The 12,102-nt window shown below is 47.3% G+C and overlaps 1 pseudogene across 1 annotated transcript; it reads right to left on the reverse strand.

Annotated features, from left to right (window-relative positions):
- Positions 1-10,658: 10,658 nt before the first annotated feature.
- LOC308568828 (keratin, type I cytoskeletal 18 pseudogene) lies at positions 10,659-11,873 on the reverse strand (annotated as a pseudogene). Its single transcript has one exon. The product of its transcript is annotated as a keratin, type I cytoskeletal 18 pseudogene (transcript).
- Between the last annotated feature and the right edge of the window lie 229 nt (positions 11,874-12,102).

Raw genomic sequence — 12,102 nt, forward strand, 5'->3', positions numbered from 1 at the left:
ACCCTCAGCATTTCAACTCAGAGGCAGGCTCAGTGCTGGGGAAATTGATTTGGGCTCAGTTTCAGGCTCTGCCCATTCATTTATTCAACAAAAAATGTATTGACTGCCTCCTACTGTTCTAGCAGAGCTGTCAATAAAACAAAAATCTGCCCTTCTGGAGGTCACATTGTAGCGTGCACAGCAAATAATGAGGAACATACGTAATTTATGTAGTAAATAAGCACCATTAGAAGTATATTAGAAGGTGATAAATGCTACAGAAACTGGATGTCAAGGGATGAGTAGGAGTGTGCTGAGCAGACGAGGGGTGGAAAGGCATTGAAGATTGAGGGAACAGCATGTGCCAAGACCTGGAATTACAAGCCGTCATTGTATGATCAGGAAAATATAGTAAATCGACTTTGCTAAACCATGGTGTGCAAGACCAGGGAGTGATGGGCGGTGAGGCCGGGGATCACTAGGCATCGTGCTACAAAGCTTGGTTTTTGTCCTGTAGGCACCTGGGTACCACAAAGGGATATTCAGCTGAGGAGTGACACAGTCCTATTGGGATTGTTGGTAGAGCTCCTGTGAACAGTGTGGAGAATGGCTGTGAAACAAACTTCAGTTAGGAGGCCGCTGTCAGGGCCCAGGTGAGAGAGGAGCCAGGGCTATGCAGGCAACTCTAAGAGAGAGGGGCTGGAGTCAACGCCTGTTTGGAAAGTAGAATTGGCACACGGGGGTGATCAGCTGGATGCAGTAGATGACAAAAGGAAGGTATTGTCATCTCCACAGCCTCCATCAGGAACCCGAGGCCTGAGATTTCTGCGCAACCCCTGGTGATGGGCTCTGAACTAGGGTTCGCTATGGACATGGGAGAAGGCTCAGGAAGGGCAGAGAGCTGATGGCACAGTGGTCACCTCTTCCTGGGGGGCTGGGAGACCTGGGGCCCCTGGGGTCTGTGGTGAATGTTTTTGTCGTTGTTTGCTGTGCAGCATTTGAATAATCTTGCTGCCTGGAGGAAGGGCACCTCCATGGTGGGGCTCTGGGTGGGAGAGATTCCTGGCTAGGACAGACAGGAGTCTAGGTCCTTGACTTGAATGTGCAGCGGGTGTCCCAAAGAAACAGGCAACTGGAGAAGTCGCCCTGCCAGTCCCGAGGCCAGTGGTCTCCAGTGTCCTATGGCAGCAGCCACAGGAGGTTACTGGCTAGGTTGTGGGTCCAGTCACCCAGTTTCCTGTAATCCCCATAAGTTTCCCAAACTTAATTCCCCAGCCTTTCTTTCCAATAGATCTTGTGAGATACCTCAGAACTGCCCAGTAGCTTCCTCTTTCTCTTACCTGAACCAAGTTCGGCTTTGTTGTTTACAGGCACGAATCCTGACAACAGAGCAGAGAGTGAGCAGCTGTCCTGTTTCTCCAGTCTTACTCCCAGGCCAATCCTTGTCCCTGCCACTGGCCAGCTTTGAGACCTGGGGCAGGCGACTTAACCTCTCTGAGCCTCGGTGTCCTCATCGGTAAGATGGGTTGGTAACTGTGTCCTCATGGAGTTGTGAGAATGAAATGACACCCTGCCCAGGAAGCCCTTAGCGCAGTGCCTGGCACACAGAAGGCACTCAGTGCTGTTTACGTGTTATTATTAGTCTCCTCTTTCTGGGGACTTATCACCCAGGCATATTCCCTCTCCCCTGCCCCTGCTCCCAGCCCACAGAGCAGCACCCCTCACCCAAGCGCCTCCTGACAGATTGTCCCTAGCGTATTTCTTAGCCCTCCCTTCACCTGTGCTCACCTCTGCCGTGCCCCTGACACTGAGCAGCCGCGTGGTTGCTGGGGCTCTGGAATTAGACCATCATTTATTAGCTGCATAGCCTTGGGCAAGATGCTTAGTTAACCTCTTCGGGCCTGTTTCCTTGCTTGTGATTGGAGATATGTTATAGCACTGCGTCATCAGATTTGTCATGAGGATTGAATAAAACAGGATGGTAGCTCTGGGCACAGGGCCGCGCTCCTCTAAGATGCTCTGTGAATATTAACTTTCTCCTCCTGCCCCTCGGCTCCTTCCCCAGCCAGCCTGGCCGCTGCGGCTGTAAATCACCCAGGTGGCCAAGAGCATCCTCCTTCCTCCCACCCAGTGCAGAACTCCCCATCGCCTGCACCCACTAATGACCTGGTGATTGGCTTCTCATTAAAGCAATGACAAAGGGGTCTGTGCTTTTAGCCAGGGTCTGATCAGCCATAGACCTGCCCCAGGGTCAGTCAGGGGCCAAGTAGGAATTCGGGGTCTAGGGCCTGATTGGGCGTAGAGGGCTCTGTCTCCCTGTCCCCCTGTCTCCCCGCAGAGGCCTCTGTCCCAGCCTGGAATTCTCAAGACAGGCTCCAGCTATTGCGAGGAGGGGAAATGGGGCTCTGTGACCAGTGATGAGCGGGCTGAGCCATGTGTGGTCTGAAGGCGCCGTTTCTGCCCTTGTGAGGTTCAGTTTTCTTACCTGTCAAGTGGGAATAACAAGTGAGAATACCTTGTAGGATTGGTGTGAGGAGATAAATTAAATGTAAATTTCTAACACTTTGTAAATGTCAGTAAATGGTAGCCATTATTATTGAAGTTGCTTTCATTATTATTAGATTTTTATTTTTATTTTTTTTACCCTGGCCTCCCCTTTTCAGAATTGTCTTTGGGTACTCTTGGCCCTTTACACTTCTGTGGCAATTTAGAATCCCTTTGTTTTGTTTAATCATCCCTAGAATTATTCTTCTGTGATCCTTTCATAAGCTGTCTATGTACGTTTATCTCTCAAGGTGGCTTCCCTCGTGGTGGCAGAATGGCTGCAGGAATTCTAGGAGTCACACGCATACTCCATCAATGCACAAAAGGGGAACAGAGCCATCCAGGTAAATCCTTCTGAAACCCTGACCCATGGAAACGGTGGAATAACAAAGGTTCATTGCTATTTTAAGCCGGTAAGTTTTGAGGTGATTTGTTACACAGCAGCAGCCAGTGAATACAGTAGTCACACCATTTCCCAGTCCTTCCTTCAAGTGGCTCAGCTCTCCCGTGACTGATCAGAAGGGATGTGCGCCGCTTCCAGGCCAGCCCAGAATAACTCCCCATGTGCAACCTCAGTTCCCCTTTCCCTTCCTCCTGGCTGAAGACCTGGGACAGCCATGGGAGCCACCAGCACAGATGGTGGGCCCCTCCTCATGCCTGGAGGAGAGCTGCCCAGGAAAACTGCCCGGCCAGGAACACCCACATTGAATGATTACATACGTGAGAAGTAAACGTATATTTAAACCACTGAGATTTGGAGATTTATCTGCCACAGCATCTGATTTTACCTTAACTGTCATACAGAGCTTTACAGATAACTTTTTTTTTATACGATCAGTGTTTATTTAAATTTGCTCATATATTTACTAATTTCGTTGCTCTTTGTTACCTCCGGCATCTCAGACAGCCCGTCTAGGATCATTTTTTTTTCTGCCAATTCCGTTCTTGATAATTTCCCCTAGAGAAAGCCTGCCGCTGATGACTCTCTCGCCTTTATTTATCCGATACAAGTCTTGGTCGATGGTTATGTTTCTCAATTGCTTTGAAGATATGATGTCTTCTTACTTTGATTGCTATTGAGACGTCAGCTTCCATAACTATTGCTCCTTTGAAGGGAATTTTTTTTCCCAGATTTGTTTTGCAATTTTTTCATTGCTTTTGGCTTTTGAATTTTCACTATGATGCATTTAAAAATTTTATCTTCTAGGATTTGTTGGGGTTCTTGAATCTGTGGTTGTCTCGGGTTGATAAAGTTCCTCACTTTATCTTTTTGAATATCACTTCTGTTGCACTTTTGCTTTCCTTTCTTCTGGTTCTCCAGTCACACAGGGAATGGGCTTTCTCACTGTCTCCTTCACATCTGTTGTGACCTTGACTTTACTCTACAGATCGTTTCAGAAAGCGTTTCCATAAGCTTCAGTTCAGTTTGACACTCCTGACTTCTTGGGAGCTGGTGGGGCAGAGGACCCCTTTTGCAAATGGGGACTGAAACTCAGCAAGGTAAAGACATCTGCCCAGGGTCACACAGCTCATAGGGGGAGCAGGAAGACAGGCGGGATAAACTACACAAAAAGGGACAGATAGCCAGGGGTATGAGTCCTGGATCCACTGCCCTCTCACATAGTGACCTTGGACCAGCTCACTTAATCTTTTCTTGCTCGGATTTCTCCGAGCGCAAAATGGGAACAATGATGACTCCCTTGCAGGGAATTTGGGGAAATTAATGGAATAATAATATATGCAAGATTCTTGGCACCCAACAGACATTCAATACATAGCTGAGGAATGAATTAATGAAGTGTTTAGCCTACTCGATTAACGTTAGCTAGGGTTATTATTGTGTTTAAATGTTATTTATGTATAAATATATTACAGTTTATTACTATCAAGATTGTCATTTCAACAAGCCCCTCAGAATCTGGGGGCCTCTCAAGTCAACTGCCCTCCTCCCCGCCCCCCCCCAGGCTCCCCAAGACGTGGCCAGCCCCGCGATAAATCAGGCCCCGAAGCACCCCTGTCCCCCGCTCCCAGCCCCCTGTAATTAGCAGGCCGCGGGGGCGGGTCCGGGGGGGTCCCCGCCCACCCGTCCCAGGGGCTTCCTGCGCCCCCTCCAGAAGCTGCCCCGGGCTTTCTGATTTATCGCCCTCTGTGTGAAGGAGATTTACGAGCCCGAGCCGGGCTGGGGCGCGAGGCGCAGGGGCGCGGGCCTGGGGGAGGCGGGGATCACCCCCTTCCACGTCCTGCGGGCTGGCCTCGCGCGTCCTGCCCCACGTCCTGCCGCAGCGGGGCGCGCCGGGGGGCCGGGCTCCTGGACCCCAGGGCCTGGCGGCTCCTCGCTCTGTCTCCCGGGGCCAGGCCCTGGGCTGGGGCCTACTGACTGCATCCTGCAGGCTCTGGTACCTGGCGAGGCTCTGCTGTTCCATCTTCAGTCGCTTCTTGCAGGGAGATGATATAGATAGATATAGATGATATAGATATAGATATATAGATATAGATACAGATATAGATGATATAGATATAATATATATATTATATAGGGGGATTATATATATATGTGTGTGTATGTGTATGTGTGTATATATATATGCAAAAAGTTTATATATATATATATATAAATGCAAGTAAATGCAAAAAATTTATATATATATAAATTGGCAATATCATTCTCCCATAAGGCAAAGAGCCCAGGTCTGGCCAGGGTACCTGCTTGGGGCGGGGGGGAGGGTCAGGGAAGGGGAAGTGGAAATTCTCCAGGCACTGCAGAGGCCTCCTTAGCTTCAGGACAGCCCTTTGCCATGAGTATTGATTGTTAGGCCCATTTATTTCGTAGGTGTGGAAAGAGCGTCCCAGAGGTTTAGCAGCTCATGGGAGGGCAGGGATCTGGATAGTTTTTCATTGTGGGGTTGGAGGAGAGCCGATGGGAGCAGGGTACGTTCACCGTCTTCATAGGGGTTCGTGGGGGCTTCAGTGAGGAAAGGGGCTTTCGCTCCAGGGGCCTGTCAGCAGATGGAAGAGACCACCCAGGCAGGTGTAACTGGATCGCCCTCTCTTGGGAATATTTCTGATAGCCAGTAGCATCAGCCACTCCTCCAGTGGGACATGAAGCCTCTCCTCAAATACCCGCCCCCCCTACACACACACACACACACACACACACACACACACACACACACCCCTTACCCACTGTGGTGTGTGGCAGCTCCTGAGAGGGGCTGGGTTTCTCCACCCAGGGCCCCAGCGCCCTCAGTACTTGCACTGGAAGGAGTAAGTGTAACCCTGACCTCCAGGCCATCAGGACATAGGAGAACGGCCTCTCAATGGATTTTGAGCCAGACAGATTCAGGCTCAAATGCTGGCTTCACTTGTGACCAGCTGGATAACCTTAGTTACTTAACCCCTTCAAGGGGTTCCGTCACTTTAAAAAGTAGGAGCATTAGCCCAGCCGGGCGTGGCTCAGCAGTTGAGCATTGATCTGGGATCCGGGCGATCAGGGTTCAATTCCCGGTCAGGGCACATGCCCGGGTTGTGGGCTTGATCCCCAGTCAGGGGCGTGCAGGAGGCAGCTGATCAATGACTCTCTCATCATTGATGTTTCTATCTCTCTCTCTCCCCCTCCTTTCCTCTCTCTGAAATCAATAAAGACATAAATTTTTTTTAAAAAGTAGGAGAATTAAACTCTCCTCATTGGGTAGTGGGCAGGTGAACTAAGACAAAAATATGGAAAGCACTTAAGGCAGTGTCTGGCCCCCTGTCTAGCATGTACTGCCTCCGAGGATACAGGCTGGAAATGTTGTTTGTTTTTGTTAGAGTGAGCTACATAGTCTACATCAGGACACAGAGTGGAATTTCGTAGACTCCAAGAATGCTGAGACAGGAAGAGATTGTCTTATTCCAGGATTCTGAACCTTGGCTAACTTCAGATCTGTGTTTGTGTTTTGTGTGTGTGGGGGGGTGGGGGGGTGTATAAATCCCCCCAAATTCATTCACCAGTATCTATGGAACATCTACTTCGTGGCAGGCCCTGTTCTAGTCTATGGCAGTAAGCAAAACAGACAGCAAACCCTGTCCTCATGGAGCTTACATTCTAGTGGTAGAGAGAGACAGGTAGATAAAATACGTATTATGTATCTAAAATGTTACACCTACAGTCATGTGCTGCTCAATGACAAGGCTATGTTCTGAGAAATGCATTGTTAGGCAATTTTATGATTGTGCGAACATCACAGAGTGCACTTACACAAACCTAAATGGTCTAGCCTGCTGTACATCTGTGCCAGCCTGTTGCTCCTAGGCTACAAGCCTGTACAGCATGTTACTGTACAAAACGACATGAGATCAGTCCAGCACAGGAGAAAATGATGCAGTCAGAGACGCAGTAAACAGATATTTGAGGCTGCTGGTGTAACACACCATGCTGTTTTACAGCAAACATTTTTTTATAAGTAGGAAGAGTATACACTCTAAAATAGCAATAGAAGTATAGTATAGTAAATACATAAGCCAGTAATATAGTTGTTTATTAGTATTATCAAGTATTATGTCCTGTACTAATTGCATATGCTGTACTTTCATACAGCTGGCGGTGCAGGTTTGTTTACACCAGCGTCACCACAAACCAGCGAGTAATGTACTGTGCTATGACCTTATCATGGCTATGACATCACTAGGCAATAGACATTTTTCAGCTTCAGCCCTAGCTGGTTTGGCTCAGTGGTTAGAGAGTCAGCCATCAGACTGAAGGGTTTCCGGGTTCGATTCCAGCCAAGGGCATGTACCTCGGTTACAGGCTCGATCCCCGGCCCCCGTCAGCGCACGTGCCGGAGGCAACCAGTTGATGCGTCTGTCTCATATCGATGTTTCTCTCTCTCCCTCCCTTCCACTCTCTCTACAAAGCAATGGAAAAAATATCCTTGGGTAAAGATACAAAAAAATATATATTAAAAAAAAGGAAATTTTCAGCTTCATATTATGAGACCACTGTTGTATATGCTTTATCATAGGAATGCATATGTAGGAAGAAACATAGTATATATAAGGACTCAGTACTGTCTGCAGTTTCAAGCGTCCACTGGGGGACTTGGAATGTATGTCTCCAGATAAGAGGGGACTACCGTGCTCAGCAACAGTGGTCATGTAATGGCTAAATTCTTCCACTTTGAAGGTGTTCCTTTGAGCTATTTCAAAGAGTTTGTCATCCTCAAACATGGATAACTCAGAAAATAGCTTTTTACTCCTAGCATTGAAGACTTTGGCACTTTAGAAAGAGAAAATTGGGAGAGCTAGGCCAGAGGGGTGGAAGGTCGAGAGAGAAGTGGAGTGGTGTCTCAGCGCCCTCTCCTGGTCAAGATGTGGAACTAGGCCTGAGTCCTCAGAGCTCTTTCCCCGCCTGCCCCCAGCACAAATCTGTGGTGAAGGGAAATTGCTTTTCTATGTCCCAAGTGAGCTTCCTCCTGCAGTCCCCTCACGGGCTCTCCAGATTTTCACCACTGGCAACCTACAGTCTTTCCACAGGCCCTCTCTCGGCAGGTAGCCCACCCTCGCCTCCTGCGTCATGGAGGAAACATTGAGGCCAGCAGATAGGAACCCTCAGCTTCCTGCCCTGGCCTGCAGCAGTGTCTGTCTGAGCCCAGCTGCGCCTCGTCTCCTCCTGCTCTCCAAAGCTAACCCTCCCGAGGAGCTGGGGAGCCCCTCCCCTCCCATCTCTTAAAACCTACATTTTGTTCCTCTCTCTCCTGTGTTTTTTTTCTTTTACTTTTTTATCTGACTATTTTTTCAAATGATTTTAGATTTACCAAAAAAATTGAGAGTGAAAGTACAGAGTTCTCATATACTCCGCACCTCACCTTACATTAGTCTAGTACATTTGTTACAATTAATGAATCAATATTAATATGTTATTTTTTTAAGTAAAGTCCATAGTTTATTTAGATTTTCTTAGTTTTTGCCTGTCCTTTTTCTGTTCCAGGAGACCATATCACATTTGGAATTTCAAATTATTTGGAATTCTTCTGCATTAGAGTTTTGTCTCATCTCTCCCATTTATTTATTTATTTATTCAATCATTTATTAAGTTGACTATAGATTCATGGATCTTCATCTAATACAAATTTAACATAATTTGGGCTATGTAATCCAATAATACTTTGTTTTGCTCAAATTGTTCTCTCGCTTATATTTTTAACTCCTTTCTTCTTTGGTGTTGGACACAAAGTAATGTAATCAAGTCTTGCTCGATGATATTTATTGCAGCACTGTTTCAAATAGCAATATTGGAAATAAACTAAATGTCCATGAATTGGGGAAATGATTAAATGAGTAGCTTCCTCCCTACTTCCTATCACTTTCTTTCAATGAAATTGATCTTCTTATACTTGTTTGGAAAGATGCAGTAATTAAGGCCACAGGCCCTTGAGACCAGCTGGGTTCAAATTTTGGTTCCATGACCTTGGGCAAGTTTCTTAACTTCTCTGAGCCTGTTTCCTTACCTGCCAAATGGTGATTACAAGAGAAACTATATCATAGGATTGTTGTGAGAATTAAAAAATGCACATAAAGTGCCCAGAATTGTGCCTGGCGCATGGGAAGCTTCAATAAATGTTCATTATTATTGGTATTATTACGGAAAGATCTCCAAGACATTGTGTTGAGTGAAAAGAGCAAGTTGCAGAAAAATACACAAAGCATATTACCATACGTAATACATATGGTAATAATATGTAATACATAATAACATAATAACATGTAATACCGTATATGTACCAAATGTGAGACACAGTCAAGTCTTTTCCATCTGAGGGGAAAATCCCTCCCTCTGTCCTGCACCTCCTGCCCTGTTCCTAGAAGGAAAAGTTTCTGTCTTTATCCCAGGGACTGTGGGGTAGTGATAGTAATACAAACACCTACAGTTAGTACTCTTGGCTGTTGCCATAAACCAGACCTTGTGCTAATCTCTCTTCATGGATTCTTTTATTTATTCATCCCAACAAACCTATGAAGTGGGTGCTACTACTAACTCCACTCTACAGATGGGAAAATTGAGGTTTAGAGAGGTTAAATTTAGAGCTAGCTAGTAAGCACTGGAGCCAGGATTCAAACCCAGGCAGTTAGTTAGACTTTCCATAATCCTTTACCCAGATTCACCAAATTTTAGTATTTTGTCCCATTTACATTATTGCTCATTTGTTCTTTACACACACACACACACACACACACACACACACACACACACACACATAAAAATTTTTCTCCTGGAATAATTTGGAAGTTTGCAGACATTATGCTCCTTTATCCCTAAAGACAGCAGTGTGTGTTTCCCGTGAATAAAGACATTCTCTTACCTGAGCTCACTATAGCTGTCAAAATAACCAATACTAATTCACAGTCATATTCAAATTTCATCCGTTGCCCCAGCAATGTTCTTCACAGCTAGGTAAATATTCTTCCACCCGGTGCAGTCTAGGATCATGCACTGCACTGGGTTGTCCTGTCTCTTTAGTCTCCTTTAATCGGGGACAGCCTTTCTTTGTCACTCTCGAACTCCAAGTCAAGGTGGTGACGCTGGCAGGGCAGGAATTGGTGCCTTCACTGTTTATTCAGGAAGAACTACAGGAATTTTCAAAGCAATGACTGTTTCAGTCATGCAAATAAAAATGAGTGACAGAGAGAAAAGCTTGGCTCCTGTGCCGGAATGATACACAAATTAATCATAGCATTACACACATGTGAGAACGGTAACCCTGTGAGGCTGAGATGCTATGTTAATTATCACCTGACTATAGTCATTTCACTTGTGTACTTATATCCAATCATCATGTTGTACTCCTTAAATATATGCAATTTTTATTGAAAATATAGAAATAAATGAAAAAAAGACAAGAAAACAAAAAAGCCATTGCCATAAAAAAGAGCAAAAATGGACAAAATGTTATCAAGATACCCTCCCTCTCACTGAGGACACAAAATCATGTACACCAGCTGCCAGAATCCCTAAACGTTACAAACTGTTGCTCCTGTTCTTGTTTCTGGTGAATTCATAACAGTGAAAACTAAATGTTACCTCTTTAAAAAAAATCTCTGAGCTTTTTATCGGCCTCCTGCCCGCCAAGGGGTGCCCCACACCTGCTGCCTTTAACGCCTCAGAATTCGGTGTCGTTGACCTCAAACACCTCTCTGCCATCCACAATCCTGCAGGTGGTGGTCTTTTTGATGGATTATATGCAGTGGCTGTTGTCCAATGTGTCACCAAGATCCAAGTCCTCCCCTTTTTCCAGCAGGTCGTGGTAGGTGGCGATCTCAGCCTCCAGCGTGACCTTGATGTTCAGCAGGGCCTGGTACCCCTGGGCCTGGCGCTGCCCCTCGGCCCGGGTCTGGGCCGGGCCTGATCGGGGTGCAGCAGGATCCCGCTGAGCTCTTCCATCTGCAGGGCATAGCGCGTCTCCACCTCCCTCAGGCTGTCCCGCAAACTGGCCGACCTCAGGTCTCGGCTCTGTGAGTGTCATCTCAGCAGCTCCTATCTCAGCGGTTTGAGAGGCGCCCACTGTGGTGCTCTCCTCAGTCTGCTGGGACCAGTACTCGTCTAGCTCCTCTCAGCTCTTCTGAGCCAGCTCTTCATACTGGGCCCAGGTGTCCACCATGATCTCGCTGAGGTCCTGAGATTTGGGGGCATCCAACTCCACAGTCAGCCCAGAGTTGGTGACCTGGTTTTGTGGGCCATTTACTTCCTCCTCGTGGTTCTTCATGACTAGCAGCCTGAGAGCCTCGATCTCTGTTTCAGCTGCAGCCGAGTGATATTGGTGTCATCAGTGACCTTTCGGAGACCATTGATGTCGCTCCCCACAGACTGGCGCATGGCCAGCTCTATACTTGACTCTGAAGTCTTCCGCTGCAAGACAAGCATTGTCAACCTGCAGAACGATGCAAGCATTGTCCACGGAACTGCAGAGATCTGAGCCCTCCGGTCCTCGATGGTCTTGAAGCAATGCCCCAGTCTCTGACCTGGGGTCCTCTCTTCTCCGGGTGTTTGGATTTTGCTCTCCAGCCTCCGATTATCAGCCTCCAGGCTTCTGAGCCTCTCCAGGCAGTCAGTCATTCAAGCATTGCATAGTCTCCTTCTTGCTCTCGATGCCCCCTATGGCCGCCAGACCCCTGGCCATCCCCGCAGCCAGGCTCCTGGACCCCCAGCTGCCCCGCAGGCTGGTAGAGTGGGACACGGAGATCCGGGAGCCTGAGCTCCCGGTGACTGCATAGACGCTGGCCACTCTGCTGGCCTGCCGGGCCCGGTGGCTGGGCGACTACACGGAGCCCAAGGTCCGGTAGTTTGTGGAGAAGCTGGAGTGAGTGCTGAAGTTCATGTTGTTCAGGGAGGAAGGCGAGAAGGCGAGACTCAGGTTCAAGCAGCAGTCACCTTTTTTTCTTCTTAAAGGCAGCCTGTTACCTGGGCTCAGATAAGACCCTGATTAGGAAAATAGGCCAAACCTAGGGAGGTGCTTTGTGTAAGTCAGCGTCCTCCAGAGAAACCACCAATACGAGATTGTGATACTGTGACTTATAAATAAGAAATGTATAGCTGGTCTTCGTCCC

The sequence above is a fragment of the Miniopterus schreibersii genome, assembly GCF_964146895.1.
Source record: "Miniopterus schreibersii genome assembly, chromosome: 16".
Taxonomy (NCBI): domain Eukaryota; kingdom Metazoa; phylum Chordata; class Mammalia; order Chiroptera; family Miniopteridae; genus Miniopterus; species Miniopterus schreibersii.